We start from the raw sequence: 9,957 nt of genomic DNA on the forward strand, positions 1-9,957 counted from the left end.
TTTCTCAAAAGTGGACTGGGAGAAACCAAATCATGTGGTAAGATGAATGAAGTTTTTAGTTCTGAATGAATTGGCAGTCCTTTAAAAAATGATTTTGTTTTCAACTAGGAACATTAGAGAAATGTATTAGGATTTTTTTTTTTTTTTTTTGCATCAACTGGGTAAAAATCTTGATTTTTGAGGTGACATTTTATTTTTGTTTTGCAACTAAACAATTTATAATAACTATAATATTTCTTGAAATTGCATATTATTTCTCCAAGTGGTTTTGAAAATAAGCCCTATATCATTATTTTATCCATTTAAAAAATAGGAAAATTAGATAACTATAAATAGGATTTCCAGTCATGCCATCTTCATTAAAAATACAGCTATCTATTTATCAGACCTGATCCACCCAACACATTTCTAATCTCTATTGTTCCCTCTTGTTCCATTTATTACTGGCCTAGGAAACCATAAAGCTCAATAATTTGTGAACACAGTAGGAATCCCTAAAAGAGAAAAGCTGGGAACTAATTTTAGAATAAGAAGAAAACCACCATGTGCTTGCTCTTAGGTCCCTAGGTTGCATGGCTGATTTAATTCCATAAATAAACAGCCTTCCCACATTTTCAGATAACATTATCAACTGAATTCAGTTCAGCACAATACTCATGTCTGGAGTTGGTGACCTTGGGGGAGGGCGTTTGCTACGGCGGCCTGAGATGAGCCAGGCTTCACAGCCCAGTGGCCTGTAGCCTTGCCCTCACTCCTACTCATTCTCCAGTGCCCAGTTTCTCCACATGTAAAGTGGAGACTGTATGCAGCTTCCCCATCTTTGGCTGCAAATAATATAATCACTCTAATTTCGGTATTGGCAATCTGGTGTTGTCCGTGTGTAGCATCTTAAATTCAGACTTAAATTGAAGAAAGTAGGGAAAACCACTCAATCACTCAGGTATGACCTCAATCAAATCCCTTATGATTATACAGTGGAAGTGAGAAATAGATTCAAGAGACTAGATCTGGTAGAGTGTCTGATGAACTATGGACAGAGGTTCATGACATTGTACAGGAGACAGGGATCAAGACCATCCCCAAGAAAAAGAAATGCAAAAATGCAAAATAGCTATCTGAGGAGGCCTTACAAACAGCTGAGAAAAGAAGAGAAGAAAAAGGCAAAGGAGGAAAAGAAAGATATACCCATTTGAATGCACAGTTCCAAAGAATAACAAAGAGGTAGAAAGACTTCCTCAGAGATCACGGCACAGACATAGACGAAAACAATTGAATGGGAAAGACTAGAGATCTCTTCAAGAAAATTAGAGATACCAAGGAATATTTCATGCAAAGATGGGCTCAATAAAGGACAGAAATGGTATGGACCTAACAGAAGCAGAAGATATTAAGAAGAGGTGGCAAGAATACACAGAAGAACTATACAAAAAAGACCTTCATGACCCATATAATCACGATGGTGTGATCACTCACCTAGAGACAGACATCCTGGAATTTGAAGACAAGTGGGCTTTAGGAAGCATCACTACGAGCAAAGCTAGTGGAGTTGATGGAATTCCAGTTGAGCTATTTCAAGTCCTAAAAGATGATGCTGTGAAACTGCTGCACTCAATATGCCAGCAAATTTGGAAAACTCAGCAGTGGTCACAGGACTGGAAAAGATCAGTTTTCATTCCAGTCCCAAAGAAAGGCAATGCTGAAGAATGCTCAAACTGCCACACAATTGCACTCATCTCACAGGCTAGTAAAGTAATGCTCAAAATTCTCTAAGCCAGGCATCAACAGTACTTGAACCACGAAATTCCAGTTGTTCAAGCTGGTTTTAGAAAAGGCAGAGGGACCAGAGATCAAGTTGCCAACATCCGCTGGATCATCAAAAGAGCAAGAGAGTTCCAGAAAAACATTTATTTCTGCTTTATTGACTATGCTAAACCTTTGACTGTGTGGATCACAATAAACTGTGGAAAATTCTGAAAGAGATAGGAATACCACACCACCTGACCTGCTTCTTAAGAAACCTGTATGCAGGTCAGGAAGCAACAGTTAGAACTGGAAACGGAACAACAGGCTGGATCCAAATTGGGAAAGGAGTATGTCAAGGCTGTATATTCTCACCTTGCTTATTTAACTTCTATACAGAGTACATCATGAGAAGCCCTGGGCTGGAAGAAGCACAAGCTGGAATCAAGATTGCCGGGAGAAATATCAATAACCTCAGATATGCAGATGACACCACCCTTATGGCAGAGAGTGAAGAGGAACTGAAAAGTCTCTTGATGAAAGTGAAAGAGGAGAGTGAAAAAGTTGGGTTAAAGCCCAACATTCATAAAACTAAGATCATGGCATCTGGTCCCATCACTTCATGACAAATAGATGGGGAAACAGTGGAAACAGTGTCAGACTTTATTTTGGGGGGCTCCAAAATCACTGCAGATGGTGATTGCAGCCATGAGATCAAAAGACCCTTACTCCTTTGAAGGAGAGTTATGACCAAAGTACACAGCATATTAAAAAGCAGAGACATTCCCTTGGTAATAAAGGTCCATCTGGTCAAGGCTATGGTTTTTCCAGTGGTCATGTATGGATGTGAATGTTGGACTATAAAGAAGGCTGAGTGCTGAAGAATTGATACTATTGAACTGTGGTGTTGGAGAAGACTCTTGAGAGTGCCTTGGACTGCAAGGAGATCCAACCAGTCCATCCTAAAAGACATCAGCAAGTGAACTGAACTAACCTGTTTCACAGGAAGCTGCAACGCCATCAGATGGAGCCATGCAATCAGTGTGGACACCACATCTGACCCCACAGCTCCCTCTGCCTCCCATGGATTCACCGAAGAATTTCTGAGCCATCTTATCGGTGAGTCTTCTGGCCTTTTCTCCCTCAATGTGAATCCTCCTGCTAACAAAACATGCTGTGAAATCAAGAAAAGCAAACCTTAACTATAGTTGGAGTCTGGAAGGTCTCTAGAGGGAGCTCTCATGCCATGTCATTCATCCTCAATTACAACAGGAAGAGGGCATTTACAGATCCCAACAGGAAGAAATATACCTTGCATTCTCAAACAAGAAGGGCAGCCACATTACCACCGTGGCTGGAGGAGAGAAGACTTCCCTTTTGGCCAGCAACAAACCCAGCTAATAGACAATTTTGCAGTTTAGCTAATAAGAAGCCATTTTCTCTTGAATGTTTCCTTTCCTACACTGAAGTTACACTTGTTCTCTTGCTGGTGACTTATTTCCTTGTCCTGCTCTACTTAGCTTAAAAGCCATCCATGATGTTTAACCCCTTGGAGTATCTCCCTATCTTCCAAATGAAATGATGCCTGATTCATGAATCATTTACTAGAGTCAGTTTATTACAAATTCAAAGTAAATCTTCAAATTTGCTCAGTTAATTTTTGTTTTTTAATGTACTGGTGGCAGCAATGGGATCTCAAGGGAATTTCTGATGACATTTGGAGACAAGGAGAAACAACTGTGGTGCCCACACATCCTCTGAGTTCACTGTCTTTCTTGCCATCTGTGGAGGTTGTTAGTAAACTCCTTTTGGTTTGAGCTTCATTCTCTTTGCATTTGTGCCCCTAAACTAATTGGCTTTGCTTTCAGGGCAGGTTGGGTTGGCTGGCAGATCATTCTGCCTGAGGCCAAACCCATAGCCTGTTAGATCAAATTTCCAGTGCACAGTAACATTTCTTGGTCGTTGCCAGTCTATTTTCCAGTGGTAAACCCTAGCCCCTAACTTTGTTTGCTAGATTCCACATTGGGAACTGTTTACAGTGTAGTCTTTACTTCCCTATGTGTTTGGAATCAGTATCAGCTCCTAGATTCAGCACTCAGAACTGGTCGTGAGCAGCGGTAGCTCTCCATTTTGTATGGGATCAGTTTGTAGTCCTCATTTCTTGGGATTTCCTGCTTCTATGCTTTTCTTCATACAAGGCTCTCTGAGAGTTGGTGGTTGTGCACGCCAGGCCTCATCTGGCCAGGTGGTGGTAGCATCTCTCGGGTAGTGCTGGTGTATTATGGCACAGGTGTGTCTGTCTTGTTTGGGGATGACAAAGACCAGCTAAGGAGATGGGAGCCTTCACCCCTGTTGAGCATGAGCATGCCACCTTCTGGCACTCCAGCTTATTTTATATTTTATATGTAAGAGCTATGGACCTTAAGGCTGTAGATATTAGAAAGATGGCAAAATTTTATTAATACTAATCTAGGATTATAATAGTCAGTGTGCAGAGTGTTCCAGTTAGACAAGATTGTTCATTTAAGGAAAACCCTAGAGAGCATCAGATCCCAAATTGGACAAGGGGAAAGAGATGCCTACTTTAATTGATATGGAAAAATTTACAGAAGGTTTCCAGATTCCAAAATAAAGGCCTGCTCTTTTTAAGGATTCATTACAAAAAGCTAATGAATGCATTGAAATGTGTGCATTCCCATATGTAAAATAGTCAGCTAGTGAGAAGTTGCTATATAACACAAGGAATTCAACCTCCTGCTCTTTGACAACCTAGAGAAGTGGGATGAGTTGGGGTGGGAGGGAGGTTCAGAAGGCAGTATATAGAGTATATACGTATGGCTGATTCACATTCTTAAACTGCAGAAACCAACACAAGATGGTAAACCATTTATCCTCCAAATAAAAATGTTTATAAAAAGCTAAAGAGACAAAACGTACCTAAAGCAAAATACTATAGACAGATGTACTTAAGACTTAAATCCTCCTACCCACCTACCATGTCTTTTTTTCATGTTTTACTAATTCTGTCTGAACTACTTTCCTAATCTAAAGAGATATTTAACAATTCTCATTTAAGATAACTCTACCTGAGGTTTCAGGCGATCCTCCTCAATTACTCTTTACTCGTTGGTCAAAACTGAACTGAGAGCTGTAGTCAAAGAATTCTTTAAACTTAAGGAGGAGCCCCCAAAATTTTTGGAAGAGCTAAGAATCATCGTCAGGGCCTGTAACCCCAAACTGCTAGATCTTTCTCAGCTTGTACACATGTTGGCAGGACCAGGGGAGGCCTCCCAATGGATGCAGGAAGCAAAACGGAAAACTCCTAGGATGATATTCAAGGGTTGGGAAGAATCCCCTGGGGGAGGGCATGACAACCTACTCCAGTATTCTCGCCTGGAGAATTCCCATGGACAGAGGAGCCTGGCAGGGCTACAGTCTACGGGGTCTCAAAGAGTTGGACACGACTGAGCGACTAAGCACAACAGAGCCTCTAAAAGTCTTTCAGAATAACTGACTTTTACAAGCCATTTCTAAAATCATCCCTGCTCACACTGATTGATCTGTTATTCGATCATACAAACAAAAGAGGGAAGAATCTGCGGCCATTTGACAGCTAGTTTGGAAGCTCTCTTTTTACAGCATTTGGGGTTCCATGTAATAAAAGGGACACTCAGCCAACTTTAGCTGCCCTCTTTGTAAACAGATTATCTTCTGAGATTGTTGATTTTCAGTCCCTAAATCCTGTCTAATTCTTTGTGATTTCATGGACTGCAGCACGCCAGGCCTCCCTGTCCTTCACTGTCTCTGTAAGTTTGCTCAAACTCATGTCCATTGAGTCAGTGATGCCATCCAACCATCTTATCCTCTGTCACCCCTTTCTCCTCTTTCCCTCAATCTTTCCTAGCATCAGGGTCTTTCCCAATAAGTTGGCTCTTCAAATTAGGTGGCAAAAGTTTTGGAGATTCAGCACCAATCCTTCCAATGAATATTCAGGGTTGAGTTCTTTTAAGACTGACTGGTTTGATCTTCTTGTAGTCCAAGGGACTCTCAAGAGTCTTCTCCAGCACCACAGTTCAAAGCATTAATTCTTCGGCATTCAACCTTCTTTATGGTCCAACTCTCAAATCTATTCATGACTACTGGAAGAATTGTAGCTTTGGCTATAAGGATCTTTGTCAGCAAAATGATATCTCTGCTTTGTCATACACCCACTAGATTTGTCATAACTTTTCTTCCAAGGAGCAAGCATCTTTTAATTTCATGGCTTCAGTCACCATCCACATTGATCTTGGGCCCAAGAAATGAAATCTGAACAGTCTTCACTTTTCCCCTATCATTTGCCATGAAGTAATAGGACCGAATGACATGATCTTTGTTTTTGAATGTTGAGTTTTAAGCCAGCTTTTTCTCTCTCCTCTCTCACTTTCATCAGAGGCTCTTTAGTTCCTCTTCACTTTCTGCCATTAGTGTGGTGTCATCTGCCTATCTGAGGTTATTGACACTTTCTGAGCAATCTTGATTCCAGCTTTGAGTCATCCAGTCCAACATTTCCTATGATGTACTCTGCATATACTTTATATGTGCAAGGTGACAATATACAGCCTTGACGTACACCTTTCCCAATTTGGAACCAGTCTGTTGTTCCATGTCCAGTTCTAACTGTTGCTTCGAGTCCTGCATACAGGATTCTCAGGAGGCAAGTAAGGTGATCTCATATTCCCATCTCTTTACAAATTTTCCTCAGTTTGTTGTGATCTACACAGTCAAAGGTTTCAGTGCAGTCCATGAAACAAAACTAGATGTTTTCTGGAATTCTCTTGCTTATTCCATGATCCAACGGATGTTGGCAATTTGATCTCTGCTTCCTCTGCTTTTTCTAAATCCAGCTTGTACATCTGGAAGTTATCAGTTCATGTACTGCTGAGGCCTAGCTTGAAGGCTATTGGGCATGTTTCTCTGGCATATGAAATGAGTCAGGGTCTCATTTCAGAGCAATTGTACAGTAATTTGAACATTCTTTGGCATTGCCTTTCTTAGGTATTGGAAAGAAAAGTGACCTTTTCCAATCCTGTGGCCACTGTTGCATTTTCCAAATTTGCTGGCATACTGAGTGCAGCACTTTAACAGCATCATCTTTTAGGATTTTAAATCACTCAACTGAAAATCCATCACCTCCCCCTACTTTGTTCAGAGTAATGCTTCCTAAGGCCCAACTGACTTCACACTCCATGATGTCTGACTCTAGGTGAGTGACCACACCATCGTGGTTATCTGGGTCACTAAGAGCTTTTGTGTACAGTTCTCCTCTGTTAATGGAGATTTTCAAGGCAAGAATACTGGAGAGGGTTGCCATACCTTCCTCCACGGGATCTTCCCAACCCAGGCATGGAACCCATGTCTCTTATGCCCCCTGCATTGGCAGGCGGGTTCTTTACCACTAGTGCCACCTGATTGACATAAATAGGCCCAAAGAGCCCTCATATCAACCCTGCCTCTCTTAGAGGAAAGATTGTCATCATGCAGGTAATCTGACTTAACAGTGATAAATGCATGATGGCTATCATTAAGTCAATGTTACCAAAGCAGGGAAACTAGTCGTTTATGAGTAACGAGAAGTATGTGTGTGATATCACTGAAGTCCCCCTTTGGAAAGGGCTGGATATACAATGTGAGCATTTTGATGATTGCTGTACACTTTGGGTATGGTAATGCACACTTTGATTATTTATGTAAACTTTCTTTGATTCAGATATGGAGTCCCTTCTGGTCATTTTATTAGGCCGTGTGTATATATCAAGCAAGATTAGATGGTATCTTTTGTAAATTCCACACTATTTGAGGAAATGTATCCTTTTTGTAACCGTATAATGAACATAAAATGGAGCCCATTTGAGTCTTGGAAATTGTACATTTTAAAAGAATTATTTAAACACTAAATCTTCTTAAATAGCTTAAGCTATGTTACTTGGACATTAAGATTAGATATCATATGTTGGAAATATGCAAATATCATTTGAGAGCATTACCACATTTTGAGAAAAAAAAAAAAAAAGTATTTTTTTGCAGGGGACCAAAAAGGAATATTTCCAGATATATGATTCATTTGAAAAACTTACACATAATTTTAGGCTGTTGCATTTGGACTTAAAACCCAAGCCTGACACAAGCTGTTATGTACAAAATGCTGCATTAGTTGCACAGCTGCCTGGGAAGTGAGTGAAACTCCACACACCTTGTTGCTGGTTAATTTTATTCCTAGAGCCCACTTGCTGCAGTAAGTAAAGAAACCTGAATCACAAGTTCAGATCTTATCTTCCAGAAAAGAAAACAATATGATATTGGCACCATCTGACAGGAAGATGAATAAATGGGACAAATAAGATTCTTGCATTGGAGGTTGGCAGCATTTAACTCATGTCTAAAATCTGTGATGCTCTAAGCCATGGGGCAGAGCTCAAGCTGATGAAGATCTGTGCAGGAAAGACTTTTGCAGGTCTGCACGTGGAGCACCATGACTCTTCTGTTCAGAGGCAATGGTTGCAAAAGACAGAAGGCATGAACAGGTCCCCAAGCAGAGAATCCCGTTTCGGGCAATGCTGACAATGTCTGGATGTCTGGAGCTCTGGGAGTGGGCACCATCACTGGTCCTTCTCCTGTGCTGCCTGACATCAGACCCCCCATGAAGGACGTGTCTGTGGGTGGGTCCTCAGATCCTAAAGAACACCTGGGAGGTGTGTGCATGGGAGGTCTCAGAGAGAGGTCTCTGTGGGATGCCCTGAGTGGTCTCAGGGTGAGATTTCTCAGAGTGGATGTGTGGGAGGTCCCCCTATGGAAACAGTGTGGGTCTCTGTGTGGAGACTCCTAGTGAGGGCACCTCGGTTGCTGACTATTCTGCCCCTTACAAGAGAAGGGCACAGGGATTTTCCCCTTCTGGTTTCTTGCTGTTCTTTCGCTGTCCCTCTGTGTCACTTCTCCGCACAGGTGTCTTCGGGGTCAGCTCCCCCCACCCTCAGCACTGACCTCTTGAAGCCTCTGAGGACCAGGCAACCCCCAGGCTCAGAGTCTCTGCTTGTGCTTCCGTCTCTCCTGAGCTCTGGAGGCCACTCTGTGCTCTGAGTCCCAGCCGCTCCCTTAGACCCTGCCTGAGGCCCCACTGCTGTGCCCACCCTGAGGGATGGGGCCCAGAGGCAAGACCTGGCTCCAGGCAGAGACCTCAGCACAAGCAGGCCTGTGCATGCTGCCATGCAGACCTGGACCTGGTCCCGTGTGTGGGGGCCCTAACAGGCGTGGGGGCAGGCCCATTCCAGCTGTCACCTGGATCAGTGCCCCCTCCTGGAGCCAGTCTCTCTACCCCATTAGTGACTCTGACACAGAGCCCCGAATTGCTCCAGAGAATTGCTCTTGTCTCCTTGCCTTCCAGGGCTTCCCTGGTGACTCAGATGGTAAAGAATCTGCCTGCAATTCAGGAGTTCTGGCTGCGATACCTGGGTCAGGAAGATGCCCTGGAGAAGGGAATGGCTACCCACTCCAGTATTCTTGTCTGGAAAATTACATGGACAGAGGAGCCTGCAGGGCTCAAAGAGTTGGAAAGGACTGAGTGACTCACAGTTTCTTGTGTAGATGGGTCCTGGGGAAGATAGCTGACTGCACCCTTCTCTGCAGGTCACTTCCCACACACCAGGTGGCACATCCTGTCTGCTGGCTGCCTCCCTGTCCAGGCTCAGGGCTGAGCGAGGCTGATGACAGTTGAGACTTGCTATGACACAGCAGAGCCCCTGGGCCTGTTGAGTGCCACCTGTCCTCTGGGAGCCTCCTTGGGCCACATGCATAGGTAGAGGTCCCGGACCATGAGTCTGTGTTGAGCTCCCAGTCCTGAGAAAGCCGATTAACTACACTCTGGAGAGGTGGAGATTGCCTGCTTGGAGGCTCTGCTGCTTCTGAGGGCCTGGCCCTCTGTCAGGGACTGCAGGTGACTTCCCTCTGTCTGGGCTCTGGGAACTGGAGTAGAGTGGAGGCTCTGGGGTAGGGCCGCCCAGCGACAACGGCCCCGTAACTTCTTTCCTCTGGGTGTGTAGATGCTGGTGGACACCAGGGGCTCCTTGGTCACTGCACCATCTATGCGCACCTCTGACACCTGCCTCCTTTCCCTACATCCAACACTAGGGGTACTGTGTTTCACCCTCAGACAGTGAGGTGACTGCACACAAACATGCCCCC

Source organism: Cervus canadensis, chromosome 28 (assembly GCF_019320065.1).
Source record: "Cervus canadensis isolate Bull #8, Minnesota chromosome 28, ASM1932006v1, whole genome shotgun sequence".
Taxonomy (NCBI): domain Eukaryota; kingdom Metazoa; phylum Chordata; class Mammalia; order Artiodactyla; family Cervidae; genus Cervus; species Cervus canadensis.